The 20,309-nt window shown below is 45.6% G+C and overlaps 1 long non-coding RNA gene across 5 annotated transcripts; it reads left to right on the top strand.

Annotated features, from left to right (window-relative positions):
- The first annotated feature begins 5,606 nt into the window (after positions 1-5,606).
- On the top strand, positions 5,607-16,738 carry LOC108351731 (uncharacterized). Of its 5 annotated transcripts, XR_001839425.3 has the most exons (5): positions 5,623-6,274; positions 7,875-7,975; positions 8,933-9,107; positions 9,558-9,719; positions 11,970-16,738. It is a non-coding gene; the product is annotated as an uncharacterized LOC108351731 (long non-coding RNA). The 5 variants fall into 5 exon arrangements; XR_005488265.2 differs by having other exon boundaries at positions 5,607-6,274; positions 9,028-9,107; positions 9,558-16,738; XR_010054422.1 differs by having other exon boundaries at positions 5,620-7,975; positions 9,558-9,696.
- Positions 16,739-20,309: the final 3,571 nt, after the last annotated feature.

Here is a 20,309-nt window from a genome sequence, read left to right as displayed (position 1 = left end):
GAAGCCAGCCTTGACTACGCAAGACCCTGAATCAACACAAAGAGCAAAACTGAGCGACAAATAAAGCATCAGGAGAGAAGCCTGCTACATCCTACATCCAGATTAGGTATGATCTAAGTGATTAGATCAGGGCCCTAAGCGTTGGAGGCTGACACCAAAAGCGCTCATGCTAAGGTACCAGAGCCTAACTAGATGTTCCCCTGACATTTGGAGGTTCTCGATGCCGTTGAGGCCAACCTCTGCAGGTAGGTGCTTGTCTTGCTCCACCATCTTGGAGCTTGCAGGTCAAGCCCACTAGTCTGCCAGTCCTCTGCCGCCTCTGCCTGGGGTGCTGTCCAGATGCTGAGAGTCGGTAGCCTGCAGGCTGTTGAACCTGAGTAGGAGCTGTCCAGCCTCGGAAGCCTGCCACCGGAGTGGAGAGTGAGGACCTGGAAAGCTCAGCTGATGCTGCAAAGAGTCTAAGACTCAGAGCCTCTGAGTCAAGCCAGCTTAGCCAGCAGGGCCCTCAGAGGCCATGCCCTACTGTACAAAGGAAACAGTGGAAGCACAGATAGGACAAGGATTGGGTGAGAACATGTCGGATCTATGGTTTCTCACATGTCTGTGTAACTGTGGACTCCTACTACATAGAATTAAACACTTGTTCGATTGGAGCTGCAGGGATACCAAGATCATGACACCTCTCATATAGTCCTTTTATCACGATATTGCCTAATTTTAATCACTACGTGGTGATTAACTACAGTAGCACTATTATCAGTATGGACCCTCTTTTTTCCAGATATAAGACACAGGGACACATGATATGACAAGCCTAAGGGACTGGAACTGGGAGTGAGAGGAAGGTCCCTAGGGAGGGTATATCTAAGATGAACAGGGGAAAAGGCATTCACTAGGAGGGAGAGTTGGGGAGAGGAGCCAGAGGACTCAGCATAGCAGGTACCTGTGGCTCATGGACAGCAGCAGAAGGTTGGATGGAAACAGTGAGTAAAGTAGGGTGGTCCAACTCAGCCCAAGAATGTAGAAACAGAGCTTGAATGAGAGTCCTCCCTAAGAAGACTCCCAAGGGGCATGGCCCAGCTCTCCAACTGTGCTGTAGTTTCTTTCCAAGTGAGAGTGCTGGCCATCTCTTCCCATCTCAGCACCCCACGGCTTTATATAAGAGACTATCACAAAGACTCACTCACCGGTTGCCAAGACATAAAATTTCCAGGCATGACCACTGGAGTGCTCTTACCTGCCTCCTTATATATTTGGTTGAGGGTTGGGAGGAAGTATAGGTTAGAGAGGGCTGAGGTGAGAGTCAGCCTGTGCAGAACTTGCCTCAGGATGGAGCTGACAAGGATGTAAACAGAATTTGCATTCAACATCTTGCTGAGTAAACAGACTCTATTTTGTATGTGGTATTGTCTGGTTTTAAAGATAAGAATCTCAAAGCAATCCTCCTGTCTCAGATTGCTAAGGGCTAGGATGACAGGAGTGAGTCACCACCCTGGACGATACATGTGCTAGCTTATCCAATCTTCCTAACAACCTTCAAGTTACAGTTGTGGAAACTGAGGCTCAGATGAATGAAATAAACTGACATTCTTCCACAGGTTGTTCCTAGCGGGGACACTAGAGCGGACAGGAACTCGGGGAAATCAGGAACTTTTCCTTCCTCCCATGGCCTTGCCTGCCTTTCTCAGAATAGCATAAGAAACTACCGTCTAACCTTCCTTCCCTCTGTCTCTTAGGCGGGGGCAGACCTACAAGGAGGTCTGAGATCTTCCTAGCTCTCCCTGCAACACACACACTTTTGCTTGCAGGCATTTGCCTAATAGCCCTCTCCTTCTGGTTCAGTGGAAGACCTGGGCTGGCACAGCCTCACAGCCGGGGGTGGCTGGCACAGACCACCCACTACTCGCTCCTCCAAGTGGCTCGCCATCCTCCATGGCACAGTTGGACGTTCCTGGAGATCATCCTGGAGCGCCTGCCTGGATTTTCTTCAGCTTACACTTGACAAGCTCTTAGCTTTCTTCCCTTCGGCAGCTCACGCCTCCTTGCAGAAGGAGTAGCTGGCTGGCTCTGGAACTGCAAAGAACTCCCTGTACCTATCGGTTCTCGCTTCTCCCCTGGACTTCAGATGGAGGAAGGCAATCTGCGTGGGTGTGTTTCCCCTTTAGAATGGGTCTTCACGCCTGTTTTACATCTGCCTTTCAGTTTCGGTTTTTTATTGTGCCTCGGGGGCTGAACAATTCCCTCTACAGTGATAATGTTCAAAATCTGCTGAGCTCCCACAGTCCCTATAACCTGAAAACAAATAGAACAGGAAGTAATCCTACAGATGGTGCAGACGCCCCCAGATGGGGAGGAGGGCTTTGTTCCTAAAAGGCTGCATAAACAGACTCTCTCTGCAAATGACAGCAAGCTTAGAAATACAACTCTGAACACACAGCTTAATGTTCCTTTTGTTTGCTAGACACAGTACCAGACAAATATTTTCAGTGTGAGAAAATGATTATCTTCAATGGAGTCATTTTGTGAGTTCAGAGTTCCTCATGATTGGTTTCTGGGAAGCCAAATATATTATTAGCCATAAAATTGGTATTTAAAAAAAATGATGTTACTCCCCTCACTTTCTCAAGTCACTGAGTTCATACCTTGAAAGTAATGACTTCCAAATAGCCATGGCTGTTCCAGGCAGAGGGGCTGACTGTGACCATTTTAAGATTCACGAGGGAGATGGGAAGTCACCTGAGTTTAAAATGTGCTGTTCAGCTCTGAAGAGGTAGCCATATTAGTAGAACATATGCAGTGCATGCTTGAAGACCCAGCTGCTTCTGAAATCTTAGCACACACACAAAAATACAGGTGTGGTAGCACACTACTGTAACCTCAGGGCTGTGTAGGGTGGAAATGGGTGGACCTCTGGAGCTCACTGTTCCACCAGTCTGGCTAAGTCCATGGGCTCAAGGCTCAGTAAAAGGTTCTGTCTCAAAAAACTAAGGAGGAGAGTGTCGAAGACAGACACCTGACATGCACACACATGAATATACATATACATGCACACACATACTACCTTAGTACATCCTGATACCAACCACCACAGTTTATATGTCCTGGTCTAGCCAGTGATCACAAGCACTTCTCCACAGGGCTGTCCACAATGGCCTCAGCCAGACTGAGTCAGGCCCAGATAGGCAAACAATGAGCTGTCAAGAAAGCCAGCCGTACCTCAAAAGAAGCAGGCATCATGGAGCAACTGGCTATAACAAGAATGGCCAGAAAGAAAGGATACTAGAGGCACAAATGTCCCCCAACTCCAGAAAGCAAGGCTCTTGAAAAGATGTATAAAGTCACCGCACATTGAACCAGACATCATAAAAAGAAGGCTAAACCTATGATTTATCCCCAATTTATCCCTAGACCCAGATAATATACACCGAGGACTGGGTAAATGTCTTTCCTGTGAAAGACTGACTAATGGGGTCATAAGCTCAGATTTTATATGGCTGGTTTCTGAGGAGCAGAAAACACTTTGGAAACAGCCTAAGTGATACAGACTTGGACAAGAGACTGGAACGCTATCACAAACACCTAAGGCCCAGGCCATGGTCTCTCCTCCCAAATGTTCTTTTTGCTTACTTTTTCCTAACCAGGGTCCACTAGCAACCCGCTACCTATTGTTTTCTTAAATTAGTATTTGTAGTTTTATTGACAGTAAACGATAAAATCTCTTCTGTAATCCAACTACTCCTGCACCAAAGAAAGCAGTCACAGACTACAGCAGCAACCATCCTTGTCCCTGGAACCTACCTCCTTCCTTAAACAATGCAGCCAACCTCAGATACGACCAAACCAGTATATTCCAGCTTGAACCTCAGGGAGTCAGTCCTTTCCTTCTACCAGGTGGATCCTGATAACACACTTGGGTCACTGGACTTGGTGGCAATCACTTTTGCACACCGAGCCATCTCACAGATAAAGGCATATCAAAGGAGGGTTGAAGAGGTGACTCAGTGGTTAAGATCAATAGCTGCTCTTCTAGAAGACCCAGTTCAATTCCCAGATTCTCAATTCCTACATAGTGGCTCATACTCATCTGTGACTCTATTTCCAAGGGTTCCAATACCCTCTTCTAGCCTCTGTAAGTATCAGACATGCATGTGGTACACCAATACACATAAAATAAATCATGCTTTAAAAACTTATCAAGGCTAAGTGAGGTAGATAAGTTGGTAAGGTGCTTGCTGTGCAGGCATGAAGACTGGAGTGGAATTCTCAGAATCCAATTAAAATTCTTGTCTAATCCCTGAGTACACAACACGTCTGCTGAAACAGAAACCATAGCAAGCAACTCCAGAAGATCAGTGTATGCCTGGAGAGATGAGCGCATATCAGAAACCAGGTAAGTCTTACAAATGCTCAGCTCACCACCAGGAAGGAGCAGGATTAGCCAAAGTGCTAATTCTATAATTAATCTTCTTAAGGACATCATGTGAAACACATACCTCTACAAGATCAAGTTCCCTTACTGAATTTTTAAATAGTTGAGAGGCTATACACCATATCATATGTGAACAGGACTGAGATATGTGAAGTCCGCCTGACCTAGAGAGCTCATTGTTATTAAGATTTCAGTCATCTGGTGGCAATTTCTAAACCAGCAAGTTTGAATGAGATGAAGTTTTAAATTTCATACTTCTGCCTTAAGATAGTTATCCTCGTCCACATGTAGCTTGTTAAAGAACAGATAAGAAACATCCTTGGGGTAATATACTTGTCCCAGGGTCTTATAAAGTATTTAAGGGAAGGATGTATACTATCAGCTAATGATGAGTCCCAGAAGATTCAAATGATCAAAGACTGAGTTGATAGTTAACCAAGAAGCATGCAGACGAAATACACCCTCTTGTATCTCATGTCGAATTTTTAGTCAGCCAGTATTAAACTGACGGAACCACCACCCTCCATGGCAGATTAAAATGAACCAGGACTCCAGGTGCTTAGGAGTTCTGACTTCTGGTATGATGTAACCAACTGAACCCATGTGTGTTTGCTGGTCACCATATTAACAGCTGAGCCATTTATGACAGAGACTAGTTCAGCTGATTATATGGTATTCAACAAGAGAGTCTCACTTCATTGTCTTGGGAGGTCAACTACTTCCCCAGTAAAACCCAGTCACTGGATCTTAGGGGACCATCAGTAAACAGCCGCTAGAAATGAATAGCATCGCCTCTGTGTTTCTGGAGTGTAATGTTTAGTGGTTACTTGTAACCCTTTTCCCTGTACTGATTGGATTACAAAACCTAGTCAATCTTTGATTGTCTTGTCTCCCTGGGAAGGTGGTTGAGGAGAAAGTGTATCTCTTCTGATACAGGGTCTTGCAAATGAAGTATCACATGAAGGAGAGTCTAAAGTAGTATTACCAGATGAGTATCACTATTCTTCCTAACCCAATATCCCCAGGACCAGAGTGTCTACAACCGTGCCAGCTTCCCTGACCTCATAAGTTCTGCTATTCACCTCTTGAAAGACAAAAGAGCTTCCCATCCACCAAGGTGTTAACCAACCTGGAAACATTCCTGTTGAGTCTACTATGATGTAACTGTTTACCAAAGAGTTCTAATGTCCACAACCATTTATCTTCTTTGGTGGTTGTTGGGGCTTCAGTGAGAAATTTCTTCCATAGGCTCACATAGTTGATCATTTGGTCCTGGCTGCTGAGGGCGTTGTTTGGGGAGACTACAGAACCTTTAGGAAGTAGGAAGATGTATGTCACAGTGGGTGGACTTTGAGAGTTTATAACCTTGCCCTGCTTCCTGCTCACTCACTCATGTCCCACACCCACCCTGTGTGCTAACAAAACCAATCAACCAGCTTCCTGTTCCTACTAACAAGCCTTTCCTACCATTATGGACTTCAGCCTTCTGGTAGTATAAGGCAAAATCAACTATTTCCTCCTTAGATTGTTTTTGGTTGTGGTGTTTTATCACAGCCACAGAAAAGTAACAACAATCTGCTAGGAAAGGCATTGTTGAGGTCACAATAGCTTCTCCAGGCACATGTCACTGAAGTCATCATAGGACGAGTGCTGGGCTAAACCCAACATTTCAGGACGTTCATGGTAACTATATGAACCAGACAACCAGAGTTGATGAGGACTGCTGGCCCTTATCCAGGTTTTGATGGGTGTCCCTTGATGAATTCAAATTGGACTAAGAAGACATTGAGAAGTTTTTCCATGAGTTTCAAGTGCTGGTGGTGATTTGACATCAGTCTGCATCTTGTGAGACATTTCTGTCCTTCTGACTAGTGTCTATTTGAGAGAAGCACTGTGAAGTTTGTACCACAATTGGTCTTGGTGCAGGGTGCCTCACTGGCCTGGAACATCACCAAGTAGGCTAAGCTAGGTGACCAGCAAGCCTCCAGGGACCCAGCTGTCTCCACCTCCCATCTCACTGCTGCTGGGATTTGAACTGCATCGCCACACCTGGCTTTTTACATAGGTTCTGGAGACTCCAAGGCCTTGTCAACTGAACCATTTCTTCAGCCATACTTGTTTTTGTTTTTTCGTTTTGTTTTGTTTTGTTTTGTTTTGGTTTGGTTTTTTGGGGTTTTTTTCCTTTTCTTTTTTTCGGAGCTGGGGACCAAACCCAGGGCCTTGCACTTGCTAGGCAAGCGCTCTACCACTGAGCTAAATCTCCAACCCCTCGTTTTGTTTTGTTTGGAGATGGGGTCTAGCTATGTCGCCTAGGCTGGTCTCAAAGCCACAACCTTCTGTCCCCCAAGTGCTTGCTTGTTCCACTAATGGCTAGTTTTACTGAGTTATCACTGGTGTGTGTGTGTGTGTGTGTGTGTGTGTGTGTGTGTGTGTAGTGTGTGTATATGTGTGTGTGATATACTCATATATATGAGTATATATGTGTGTGAATGTGTGTGAGTGTGTGAGTGTATATGTGTGTGTGATATACTCATATATATGAGTATATATGTGTGTGAATGTGTGTGAGTGTGTGAGTGTATATATGTGTGTGATATACTCATATATATGAGTATATATGTGTGTGAATGTGTGTGAGTGTGTGAGTGTATATATGTGTGTCTACGTGTGTGAGTATGAGTATATTTGTATGTGTGTATGTGTGTGTGAGTGTGTATGTGGTATGTATGTGTGTGTAGTATGTATGTGTGTGAGGTATGTGTGTGTAGTATGTATTTATGTGTGTATATGTGTGTATGTATGTGTATGTGGTATGTATGTGCATATATGTATGTGTGTGTATGTGTGTATAGTGTGTGTAGTATGTGTGTATATGTGTGTGTGAGTATACGTATGTGAATGTGTGAGTGTGTGAATGTACATGTGTGTATCTACGTGTGTGAGTGTGTGAGTATGTGTGTATGTGAGTGTGTTTGTGGTATGTCTGTGTGTGAGTGTGTGTGTGGTATGTATGTGTGTGGGAGTGTGTGTGGTATGTGTGTGGTATGTGTGTATGGTATGTATGTGTGTGGGAGTGTGTGTGTGGTATGTGTGTGTGTAGTATGTATGTGTGTATAGTATGTATTTATATGTGTGTATGTGTGTATGTGTTTGTATGTGTATGTGGTACGTATGTGTGTGGGTATATGTTGGTATGTGTGTTTGTGTGTATATGTGTGTATGTGTGTGCATGTGTGTGTAGTATGTATGTGTATATATGTGTGTATATGCATGTATGTATATATGTGTGTATATGTGTGGGTATGTATGTGTGCATGTGTTTGTATGTGTGTGTGTATGTATGAGCTTGTTGTATTCATATACAGGCGCACTAGCCTATTCATGCCCATGGTAGAGACTAAAAGGTGTCTTCCTCTACCCCTTTCCACCTTATCTTTTTCACAAGGTCTTTTGCTAAACTAGAGCTCACAGTGTTAGACACACTGACCAGTCTCTCTCCAGAGCCCACTGTGCTTCGATGAATGTGCTGCCATCTCCAGCTTTCATGTAAGTGCTGGGATCTGAACTTGGGTCCTCACGCTTGCTCTGTACTCATTGGCCATCTCCCTAGCCACTCTGTTGAGTCTTTGAGATGGTTAGTTATACAGTTATATGTTAATAATTAATAATAATGGGATATACGCTTAGCAGTAGACAAAATAAAAACTACAGGTGTTGTGTTTTATAAAAAGAGGCCAGGATATGTTTTGTAAAGCATGGTATGGTGGATGGGAGGGGAGCCTCCTCAGGCCCATTCTAAGCTCCCCCCACCCCCTCCCCTGCCCAATGCCCTGTTATGGTATAGAATAGAGTTTATTTATGGCATGGGAAGGGGAGTTGAGAAAGGAGGAGAGAGAGAGAGAGAGAGAGAGAGAGAGAGAGAGAGAGAGGAGGAGAGGAGAGGAGAGGAGAGGAGAGGAGAGGAGAGGAGAGGAGAGGAGAGGAGAGGAGAGAGAAGAGAGAAAGGCTGGCCAGGAACAAAGGAGAAGGAGAAAAGGGTCCAAGAGAGAAGAGGCAAAGAGAACAAAAAAGTAAGAGTAAGAGAGAGAGAGGAGGGGCCAAGCAGCCCCTTTTATAGGAAGCCAGGCCTACTTGGCTGTTGCCAGGTAGCTGTTGGGGGAAGCCTAACAGGAGTGCTCACAACAGGTTTTCAAAAGAGAAAAAATATAAAACAAATGAACACCCATCACCCAGAATAAGCACTGTGGTATACGACTCCAGGCTGTTTTTATATCCATGGTAAAGGGGTCTATTATTACATAGACCTTCTAGAATTTTATTTTCATACCAACACACTGTAAAAGCACCTTTCTAAGCCTGTGAGTATTTTCAGCATTGCCTTCTCACCCCTCCTGACAACCCCACAAAGCAGGTTCAGAGAGGCAGCCTGATTAGATCAAGGTCACACCTCTGGGGACCCACAGAGTCCTGTGTGACTCTGAGCTTAGCACTCTTTCCACACAGCCGGTTCTCTCCAGGGCCTCATTAGCATTCTCGTCATCTGCCAAAGTCGGCTCTTCCTTGGCAAGAACAAAGCAGAACCTTCATCTTATCTGCAGGAGAACACCAGGGTTCAGTTTCCTCTGTTCACTTGATGCTGAGAAGAGCCTCAGTCCAGGGCACTGTGCCAGCTTGTGCTGTAAGTGACAGGCGATCTGGCTTCTGGCTGGAGTGGAGGGAGTTAGGAGATAAACAGCTTCCCAACACTCTGTCTCTCTGTCTGTCTCTCTGTCTCTGTGTTCTCTTTGTCTCTGTATCTCTCCTGCCTTCTCTTTCCCCTCCCCTCCCACTTCTCTCTGGTTTCTCTGTATGTGCTTCTTTCTTCCCTCAGTCTTTCTCCAAGTCTATGTATCTTTCTCTCCTCCCTCCTTAACCTTCTTCCTCTCTCTCTCTTCTGGTCCTCCTCTTTCTCCTCCTCTTCCTCCCCTGTCTTTGCCTCCTCTCCCCATCACCCCTGATGTGGACTGCTTGTTAGGCAAGTGCTCTACTCCAGCCCGAGATGTATTTTCTGAATCCAGATGTTCCCAGAGCTGTCAGTGCACATCCTTGTCATCAGGAATGGATCACAGAGTAATTTCCATTCCTGCAGAAAAACCAGCCTAGGAGCTTCGAGCAGCAACCTGAGCGGCCTGTGGAGCCAGGCTGCATTCCCAGCTGCAAACAGCCCTGCAAAATGACTCCGAGGAGGAGGTTGGAGAAAGGAGTGCACCGTGACCAGATTAGCAACTGTGGGTATTCACCTGAGCAAAAGGTCAGGATTCAAAGATGGAGGACCTCTGCCTTCTAGTAGTCAGAACACTGTGTTTTTCTCATCTGTAGGGTGGGAAGCCCATTAAGCTCTCTCTTTTCTCACAACACAGGGCTGTTGTGAGGATGGTGATGAAGTAAACAGGTAAGGCCTGCAGAGTGAGGAAAGGTTGATGTGTTTTATAGCAGCATGATACAGCAAGATGGCGTGCCTCAGTGGACCCATTCTGAGGCACACACCCCCTCCCCACCACCGCCCTGAGGTGTCAGCCATGTGATGGGTCTGGTATAAAATATAAAATGAAGTTTATCTGGTACCTGGAAAGGGGATCAGAGAAAGAAAGGGGTCAGAAAAAGACAGAGAGAAGAGAGAGAACAAGGAAAGAGGCTGACCAGGAACATGTTGGGAGAGAGAGATGATGGAGGGAGAGTGAGAAAGTGAGAGAGATAACATGGAGGGTCCTTTTACATGTCAATCAGGCTCAATGTGGCTGTTGCTAGGTAACTGTTGGGCAGAACCTAGAGGAAATGCTAACACAAGTGACTCCCACAATCCCTGCAAGCTGTATCTTCTTAGACAAGCTGAGGAGCCAGGACATGCTAGTCCTCATTTGACAAGCCAAAAGGTAGCAATGAAGTGAAGTAGCCCGGCAGTGGAAAGCACACGATGGGGAAAAACTGACTCTGGAGGGTGCCTGAAAGTCTGCAGAGACTAGCTCCAGACACAGAGGAGCTCAAGAAGTTCCCTAGGCCATCCAAGGTCAAACAAATGGAATGCAGTATGGGCCTCTTTTGCTTCAAAGGTACTCTCTCTGCCTTCCACAGCCTCTGTTTCTGGATTGCCTTCCTCTTCCTCTGCCTGTAGAGAGGCTGGACATGATACAAGAATGAGTTAGGAAGGCAACCCTTCTTCTAGACAAGCCAAACTGCATCCTAACACATACAAGACTTATTGTCTCCACCTTCAGTGCCTAAGAGGCCTATACTGAATGTCCAGTTGCATGATCTTGGGGAGTTTAAGACTTCTCTGGTTCTTCATTGTTTTCTCAGTGAGAAGGGTACTTTTCAAAAAGCTTGTGGGGACTGGGGAGATAGCGCAACATGAGGACTTGAGATCAAAACCCAGAACCCACATAAAAAGCCAGGTGTGATAACACATGCTTGTCATCCCAGCAGTGGGGAGGCAGGGAAGTTTGCTAGCCAGCTAAGGTAGTCAAGTCAGCAAGCTTCAAGGCTATGAAAGTCCTGTCTCATAAAACAAGGTAAATAGCACTAAGAAAGGAAATCTCAGGTTGACCTCTGATTTCTGACACCCCCCACACACACACACACACTCATAAAAGTGAAGATGTTTGCAGACAGTAGAGAACAAGTATCACCAAGTTGGCCCCAGAATTAGTGACCCATTTCTCCGGATTCTACAACCAGCCCCACACTTCTAATGTTCTCATTGGAACCATGAAGTGGTTGGTGACTTAACTCACTGAGGACAGCCACAGGTTGAATCTATGGGGATCTTCCAGGCACAGCCTCCTTCCCTTAGGGTTCCAGTTGCCAAGGCTGCTTCTCACTGACACCAGAAGAGAGTAGGTCTGTTCTTCCCCTGGGCTGGAAGCAGTGTTCTGCTGACAAGAATGGCCCTTGGAGCTAACACTCCCACCAGGCACACAGGAGAGCCATGGGGAATATACCACTCAAAGCCTGGCCTAGAAACTGCTCCCCAACCCTAGGGACCTAGAGCTCTCCAGTTCCACCCCTGGAGTCAGCAGAGAAGAAGGGTCTTCAGCGAGCTTCCCAGAGAGGCTGAGCCCTTCACAGCTAACCAGGGAACTCCAAGCATCAACAGAATTTGAGAGGACATTGAAGGACCCAAGTCAGAGCCTGGGAGGATCTACCCTACAGTGAAAGCTCATCTTAGCTTTTATCTACCTGCACATAAAGCCTTTATCTCCAAACACCATGCACAGAGATACGACCATTTCCTATTTCATCTCCCAGCTCAATCATGATCTCTTCAACACAGTCACCAGTACCTGGCAGAGAGCCAGGCATTTAGTAAACATGCTTTGAGTTCAGAGAGAAGGAGCTCAGCTGGATTCTCTGGGTGTTGTCAACTGTACTTGAGAGTTCTGTGTCAGACTTTTCAATGCTGTTACAAATACCCAATCAACATATTGTAAAAGGAGCAAACATTTGTTTCGTTTCACAGTTTCCCAGGTTTCCACTCATGGTCTGCTTGGTCCATTGCTTTCAGGGCTGTGGTAAGCAGAGCATCCTGAAGTAGAGACATGTATGCCTCACCTTGAGCCAGCTGAGAAGCAGAGAAGGGAAAACAGGAAGGGACCAGGCCAAGATGTAAGGCCACGCCCCCACGGGCCTGCTTCCTCTTATCAGCCCTCACTTCCTGCCTTTTGCGGTCACCGAATACTGCTGCCACATTGTGACTCCATAAGGAGTGAAATAGCGTCTCGTCTCGGCCTTTTAGCTAAGATCATGTGTAACATCAGGAGTGAATCCATTGATTGGGTCAGGATCCCCAGGATCCGGTCACTTCCCCAAAGTCCCTAGTCATTTTTCTATTGCTGTAATAAAACGCCCTAACCAAAGAAGACGTTTAATTTTTCTTAGTTCCAGAGAATGAGAGAGGCTACAGTGAGGGAGCAGAAGAGCTGAGAATTCAAATCTCGATCCACAAGCAGGAGGCAGAAAGTGCACTGGAGCGTCAAAGCCCTCGGCAGCAGCACTTTCCCAACAAACCCGTACCTCTTTTTTTTTTTTTTTTTTTTTTGGTTCTTTTTTTCGGAGTTGGGGATCGAACCCAGGGCCTTGCGCTTCCTAGGCAAGCGCTCTACCACTGAGCTAAATCCCCAACCCCCAAACCCGTACCTCTTGATCCTTCCCAAACTGCTCCACCAGGGAAGGATTCCAAGGATTCAAACATGTGTCCATGATGGCCATTCTCATTCAAGCCACCACAGCCCCTCATCTTGAAGCTAGGTTCTAGAACATAAACCTGGGGGAGACATTTTACATTGAAACGGTAACAAGTTCACAGGAGCAACACAAGCAAGGGAAGGTTAGGAGATATTTGAACCGTTGTCCTGTGATCCACCTGCCAATACAAGGTATAGTACTTTAAACACAGTCTGTGCTGGCATTGTAGCTCACTTGGTAAAATGCCCGCTCAGCATGCGTGAGGCCTGGGTTCTATTCCCAGCCCCACATTAACAGGGCATTGGGGTGCATAAGCCTTAGTTGTCTTTACTGGCTGAGCCATCTCACCGGCCAGACCTCCAGTGTTTTAGATAAGGAATATTCTGTCTGCATATATGTATTATGTGTTTTCTATTGAATCATAACACATGTCATGTAATCATTTGTAAAATATAAACTATTACATAGAATCTAAATTATATAATATAAACTGTATAAGTTACACACACACACACACACACACACACACACACACACACGAAATCAGTGCTGGATATTGAACCAAGGTCCCTATACCATGTCATACCTCATGCCATGGGCTATACCCTCAGTTGGAAATGACATCTCTCAGGCATCCTAGCACTTTTATTAACATCATGGCTACTAAACACCATGGTATTTGAGATCCAAGACCTTTAGGATGCAAACCTTAGAGGCTAGATAGGCTTGTGGATTGGATTAGAGCTCAGTGAGTGTTAACTTACAAAAGTGGGAGAAAGGGCATTCCGAGCTAGTTAGCATCTGTTCTGCACTCGTCATTAGCTCTCTCTCTCTCTCTCTCTCTCTCTCTCTCTCTCTGTGTGTGTGTGTGTGTGTGTGTGTGTGTGTGTGTGTGTGTGTGTGTGTGTGTGTGTGTCGTCTTCTCAGCCCAAACTCCTGGCACTGAACTCTCTCTGCACACTGTGCTCTGAGAAGACACTGGCAACTCTTGAAGTTGCCACCCCTTCCAGTTGATTGGCTCTTTCAGTACTCAGAACTGGTCTGGTTTTTAAGGCCATGTACCTATTTTACAATTTAGAAGCCCGGACTCAGAGAGATGAAGTTATGTCCCTCGAAGCACTGGACGAAAAAGCCAGGATTCATTCCCAGTCTATCAGAATCCAAAACCTAAATTTCTTCTCTCTCCTTAAGCCTGGAGCCCATGAAAGAGATTCTGAGTCTATTGCGAGAGTCCTAGAAGCTCCCTAGTACTTCATTTATTTTACTCTATTGAGACAAGGCTCCATGTAATTCCAGACTGGCTGTGTCCCAGAGTCAACATGTAGGAGAAGACAGCTTACCTTTACTAGGTTATGGGTGTGTGCACGTAGTGCTAGGGATCCAGCACAAGGCCCTAGCACACTAGATAAGCACTGTTTGAGTTGGGCATGTGAGGGAGGGAGGACATCTAAGTCCCAATACTGTGCTGCCCTGGCGTTGACCTCTAGCTGGGCCTAGAGCCAACCAGGAGGGAGCATAGGGAAGTAGGCTCCTAGGAATTTTCCAGTGGCTTAAAGGGAAGAGCCTAACCTTTAGGAGAAATTTCCAAAAAAAATAGTTCAATAATAATTTTTCCTATGGCATGGGTCACCCCAGGACATCCCAGGTCAACTCAGGCTGTGTGTGAAACAGGAAGAAGTCAGACTTGAACCCACATCTTGGAGAATTTTAACTTCTATCATTTAATTTGAACTCGTGTGAAAGAGTTACCCTGTGCATTTTTTTAAAAAAGTTCTTAAAAGTCATTTTATTTATGTGTGTGGGAGTTTTTCCTGCATGTATATCTGTGAGCCACTTGCCCACCTGGTGCCTACGGAGGCCAGAAGAGGACACTGGATCCCCTGGGACTTATGAGCCACCACGTGCTATGTGTTATTACTCATGTACTATAAATCAAACCTTAGTCCTCTAGAATACCAGCCAATACTCATAACCTCTGAGACATCTCTCCAAGATCCCCTCTGTGCAGTTTTTCTAGAAGCTAAAATAGGATTTTAAAGGTCTAAGAACTTGGGCCAACAAGTAGGTGTGAATCTGGGAGGCTGAGACATCAGGGAGATTCAAGGCCAGATTTTCTTACAAGTGAGCTGAGTGACTGACTGAACCTTAGTTTCATTATCCCCAAGGTGGGGAACAATAAATCCAAGTCAGTAAGACGATGGGTAGAGATGCTCAGTATGGATTGAATGCCTTGTCACTGACTGAGGGGACACACTAGGTACCACCCCTATAGCAGAACAGAAAAGCAAAGCACTGTGAACTCATTGCAAGTTTCATGTGACACCAGAGTCATCGTAAAAGAAGACTCAAAGACCTGGAAGAACGCTCCATTTTTCTCCTTAGGCTCAATGGAGAATGGGCTAGCGTGTAGAAATGGAATTGAACAGAACTGCCAAACCTTAATGGTAACAAACAAGATATCCATCAAAGCCTGCTTGTTTAAATTGTTTACTTTATATTTTATGTGAGTGCGCTGCAGCTGTCTTTAGACACCAGAAGAGCGCATCGGAATCCATAACAGATGGTTGTTGAGAATTGAACTCAGAACCTCTGGAAAAGCAGTCCAAGCTCTTAACCACTTTACCATCTCTCCAGCCCATGTGCTCAGACTGTTGCCTTCCCTCTGCACCATTCCCTCCCATTCATGTAGGTCAGACACTTGCCATCTCCTCATTTCTTCTTTGGGGAAGAAAGGTAAATGTGGCCTTTCTAGGTTTCTCTCTCTCTCTCTCTCTCTCTCTCTCTCTCTCTCTCTCTCTCTCTCTCTTCCTTCCTTTTTTCTTTTCTTTCTTCCTTCCTTTTCCCCCTTTTCTCCTTTTTCCTTTCTTTTTTCAGTTTTCCTTTATTTATTTGTTTTTCAAGACAGTTTCTCTGTATAGCCCTGGCTGTCCTAGAACTTGCTCTATAGACCAGGCTGGTCTCAAGCTCACAGAGATCTACCTGCCTCAGTGTCCCAAATACTGAGATTAAAAGTGTGTGCCACCACCACCCAGTGGTCTTTCTACATTTTACAGCTTGCTTATTTCAAAGATTTTCTGGGGATAAATGAAGAAAAGAGAAAGATGGGGAACACTTCCAATATCTCTCACTTACAGTACTTAGCATGTCAAAGCGGAGTACCAGGGGTGTTGTATTCCACTACCCATGCTTCACTTGCCTCCACCATGGTGGTCGGCTGTCTAGGGACAGGGCATGGCTTAAATGATCAGCAGCTATGATTATCATAGGAGACTTATGCAAGACTGGATTCATTAATTCTCTATCACTGGGAGAAGGTACCATGGGCCTGGCCTTATCCCAAGGATTATAGACAGTTAACAGTTACCAGGGAGAGAAATGATTTTTTCTTCAATGGTGTGTTTGTCCATATTCTCATAAGTAAGCCCAATTAAACTCACTGGCTCACCAAGCTACACAGGGATAAAAATCATGTCTTGTTTGTGTCATCGAAGCCCTATCTGCATTGAGTAGATGTTTGGTTACTATGTAGATGATGACTCCCCCACCCCCTTCCTTCTGTGAGGGAACAACAATGGCCTGATCTTCAGAGTCTCTTGAGGTGTCACAATGGCTTGGGTTCTATGGCAATGACCATTATGCATTCTGCATTGTGACCAAAAGCTTACACAGAACTCTTCCTGGCTCTCTCTCTCTCCCTTAGCCCTTTTATCATGGCGGGTGCTGTTCTTGTCAGAGCTGGCCCACTGCAAGGCCTGAGCAGCAGCCTCAGGGTACCTAGAGACCTAGGCAGCATTCTGGGTGCCTCAACCAAGACCAGAGCTGGAGCCTGGGTCAGAGTAGCCACTGGCTTTTCTGGAACTGACTTGAGCAAATGATGGCATCGTTTTAACCATCTTTGCCAAATGAAGCCTGAACTTGAGGTCAGTGACCTGAAATAGATGGATAGAGGTCTTCACTTGGCAGCTAGCACTCTGCTCTGGGCCCTGCTTTGTAGCTCAAGCAATATTCCTTCTTCAGGAAGGTAGAGAGATCAATAGTGGGAAAGCCCACGAGGCTCAGTGCGTATAAATGCAACCTTGTCGAGCACCATGGTGTTGCTTTAACTTTTTTAAAAATAGATTTCTTAAATTTAGTTTCAGTTGTGTGTATGAGGAAGAGAGTGTGTGTATTCTGCATGTGTGTGCCAGTGCCTGGTCAGAAGAGGGGGATGGATCCCTCGGAGTTGGAATTATAAGCATTTGTGAGCTCCTGGCCTAGGTGTTAGGATTTGAACTCTGAGCTTCATGATTAAATACTAAGTGTTCTTAACTTCTTAGCTGTCTCTCTAACCCTGTTGGGGCTATGTGAATGAATATATGCTCCTTCCAGATAGGATACAAGTGACAGACCAAAGTGACCATTCTAGCAAGGTTGAGCCTGGTGAACCTGAGTTTGTCGGGCTTCCTTTTGGGAGCATGGGTGAGGAGTTACAGAAGTGTAAGTGATCTCAAAGCCACCAGCCACAGCACTGAAAAGACTCAGTCCATCATGGATGGTGATTCCCACAGCTGGAGAGATGGAGTCCCTGCTTCACATAGCCTTCCACATTTTATAAACTCAAGCATTTCCAGGAACCATGAGACCATGTGCTTTTGGGAAGAGTTGAATACAGCTGGCAGGGAGGTGTGTGTGGCTGAAGTGATCCTGTGGTGACATTCCCCTTCCCTTCCACTTCCCTTCCTTCTGTGAGGGAAAAGCAACAGTCTTGATCTTGAGAGTCTCTTTAGTCTCTTGAGTGTCACAACTCTTCAGATCACACAGCAATGGCCATTACGTATTCTACGAAGCAGGGCTGGGAAGGCAGGACTGTGTGTCATCATCGTCCAGTTCCCCTGTCCACTTGTTGTCCCCTATGGGGCAAGTGGAACCATGTGTCACCAGACAGAAGAGCTGGTACGGTTGAGCAGATTGAGGAACCATAGCAATTCTCATAATTGAGAACGGTAGGCATTTGAATCTACTCCTGACCAGGTTCATGTCCTGGAGCACATGTCCACAACACTCCACTAATGGGACCATGACAACTGGTCACGTAGCATAGAAACCCAGAGTTCTCCATAATAATGATGTATCTAGATAGGCCATGAGGGTTTAGCCAATAAGCTTCTCTTCCCAGGAATTCCTTCCTGAAGAAAGTATTTAATCACTGGTTCATTCTGAGTAAGTGATATGTATCCTTTTCCTCCATGAATAAACAGTTTGGACATGCAAGGACTGTCTCATTAAGGACCACTGTTGGGGAGCCCTTCTTCCTATAGAGCCTCCCCTAAGTCTCCTGCAGAAGGCCTTTCTGCACTCCTGGCACTCACGCTGAGCTAAGCTGAATTCGTCTTTCCCCAGGCTCTTCTCAGGCCTCATTCTCAACTCTTCAAGGTTCCCAGCAGCATCTGCATGCCCAGGAGTTTGAGAACCACAGTCTCTGTCCCAGCCCTCACCATTCCTCACCTGGAGAAACATAGGCTGCGACCCCTGTCTTAGGCTGTGTTTCATCTCCCTTGAGTGTCTTGTTGGCATCCCACTAGCCAGCACCCTGGTGGCAGCAAGGAAGGAACTTAGCCTAGCACCTCTATGTTTCACCTCCCCAGTGACCCCCAGTGGTGAGGCGAAACACAGAACCACAGTCCCCCTTCCCCTGACTCCCGTTCCCCCATTACTGGTCAATAGAGGCAACTACTTATGCTGGGGACTGGAATGTAGTAGACAGCACTAAAAAGAAATGAGAAATGGGGGAGTGGGAGGGGTGTGAGATAGATCGTCAATAAGAAACTACTAACATCTCTTTTACTCAGAGCTTTCCCAGCCAGGTGGAACGGTGACTATCCAAATGCATAAAGGGGCAAAGTATAAATGAGCAACTCCGAAAAGAACTTTTACATTCCACCAAACATCTAAACACACCCTCAGTCTCGCTAAAAAATCACATTAGTGAAAATTATAGCGAGGTTTGCCATTATACATTAGGCTCATTTTGTAGACACTAATGTATTTTTGTACTTTAAAATATATAAACTCTAAACTTTTTTAAACAGTTAAGTGTGAGTAGTGAGATTATGAGAACTTGGAAGATGTATTTATTTTTCTCCTTTTCCCCATATTTTCTTTACCAAATGACGTTGACTCTCCCCGATCCATGGCCAATCAACTTTTGACCAAAACTTGGCAAGCACACAGTGATAATGCTCACCTGGTACACACCAAGCCCTGAGCTCAATCCTAAATCTCTTTGAAGCCACATACAGTGGCCCATGCCTGGACTTCCGGTACTTGGAAGGCTAAGGTCGGAAGACAACATGAACCCGAGAACTTGAGACCAATCTAGGCAACACAGTGATAACCTGTCCATCTAAAAGATTGAAAACGTAAAGTCCATCTTCAGTGAACCTGTGTGGATTCTGTGTGCATGTGTATGTGCATGTACATGTGTATTTGTGTGAGTGCACATATGTGGGTACAGGCCAGAGGTCACCCTCAAGTACTATTCCTCAGGAGCCATCCACTGTGTCTCTTAAGGTAGGGTCTGTCAGTGACTTGAAGCTCACCAAGTAGACCAGGCTGGCCAGCCAGCCAGCCCTAGGAGTCCCTTTCCCCACTGCCTTAGCCCTTGGGTTTGTAATGTGCTATCATACCTGGATTTTTTTCATAAAATCTGGGGATTAGACTCATATCCTCAGCAAGCACTTCACCTCTTCCGCCCCACATTTTTTTTAAATCGTATCATTATTCTCTTTAAACAAATGATGTAATGACTGCATAACCTTTGCATCATATTAGGCATTATAAGTAATCTAGAGTCGCTGGGAGTACCCAGAAGGATGTGCACAGGCTACATGCAAATGTTGCACCATGAAGAGCCTTGCATATCTGAGAAGCTTAGAAAGCCCTTTCTGTGTCTTATGTCCCATCCTAGCTCCTCTGGGTGCTTCATGGGTACATGTTCTTCCCCTTGTGCTACCGAGGCTTGTTCTTGGGAACGGGTCATCCTAAATGTATTCCCATCTTACTCCCTGAAACTGAGACGATTTTTCTTAGCATTTAAAGAACTATCAAAGAGGATCATTGCTAATTCAGAGTACAGATGTCACCCAACAGGAGCAAAGCTGCTTAGGACGGGTGGCACTATGCCTGTGAAGCATTGCACACTTCACGGTGTCAAGGCAAGAGGCCTAAGCAGAAGAGTAAATCATGCACTGTAAGGAGACCCTTTATCAACAACACACACACACACACACACACACACACACACACACACACACACACACACACACATACACACTCCCACAAGTAATTTGGCTTTGAACAAACGGTGCCAACATGCCAGCTTTAAATCCAGCTGTTCAAATTTGAGCCAGAAAAACTTTGGCCAGCACTCTAGAGACAGGTAGACAGACAACCCACAGAAGTGACAGGATTGGCTTGCCCTCCCTCATGGTCCAGCACTTATGCCTGTGTCTCTGCCTGCATTATAGTTTCCTCTGAATGAAGCTGCTGTGATCTCCCTGTGTCTGATGTAGTTAAGAAGGGCCCTGCATGACTGCCGTCCCTCCCCTCTTCACACTTTGCATGCCACCTAGCCGCATTCCCTACTCAGAACAAGTCACCTCAATCCTGGCAGAACAGACAT

This window comes from Rattus norvegicus, chromosome 8, assembly GCF_036323735.1.
Source record: "Rattus norvegicus strain BN/NHsdMcwi chromosome 8, GRCr8, whole genome shotgun sequence".
Classification (NCBI taxonomy): domain Eukaryota; kingdom Metazoa; phylum Chordata; class Mammalia; order Rodentia; family Muridae; genus Rattus; species Rattus norvegicus.
The sequence above is the reverse complement of the archived record's forward strand: the minus strand, read 5'-3'. Positions and strand labels throughout refer to the sequence as shown.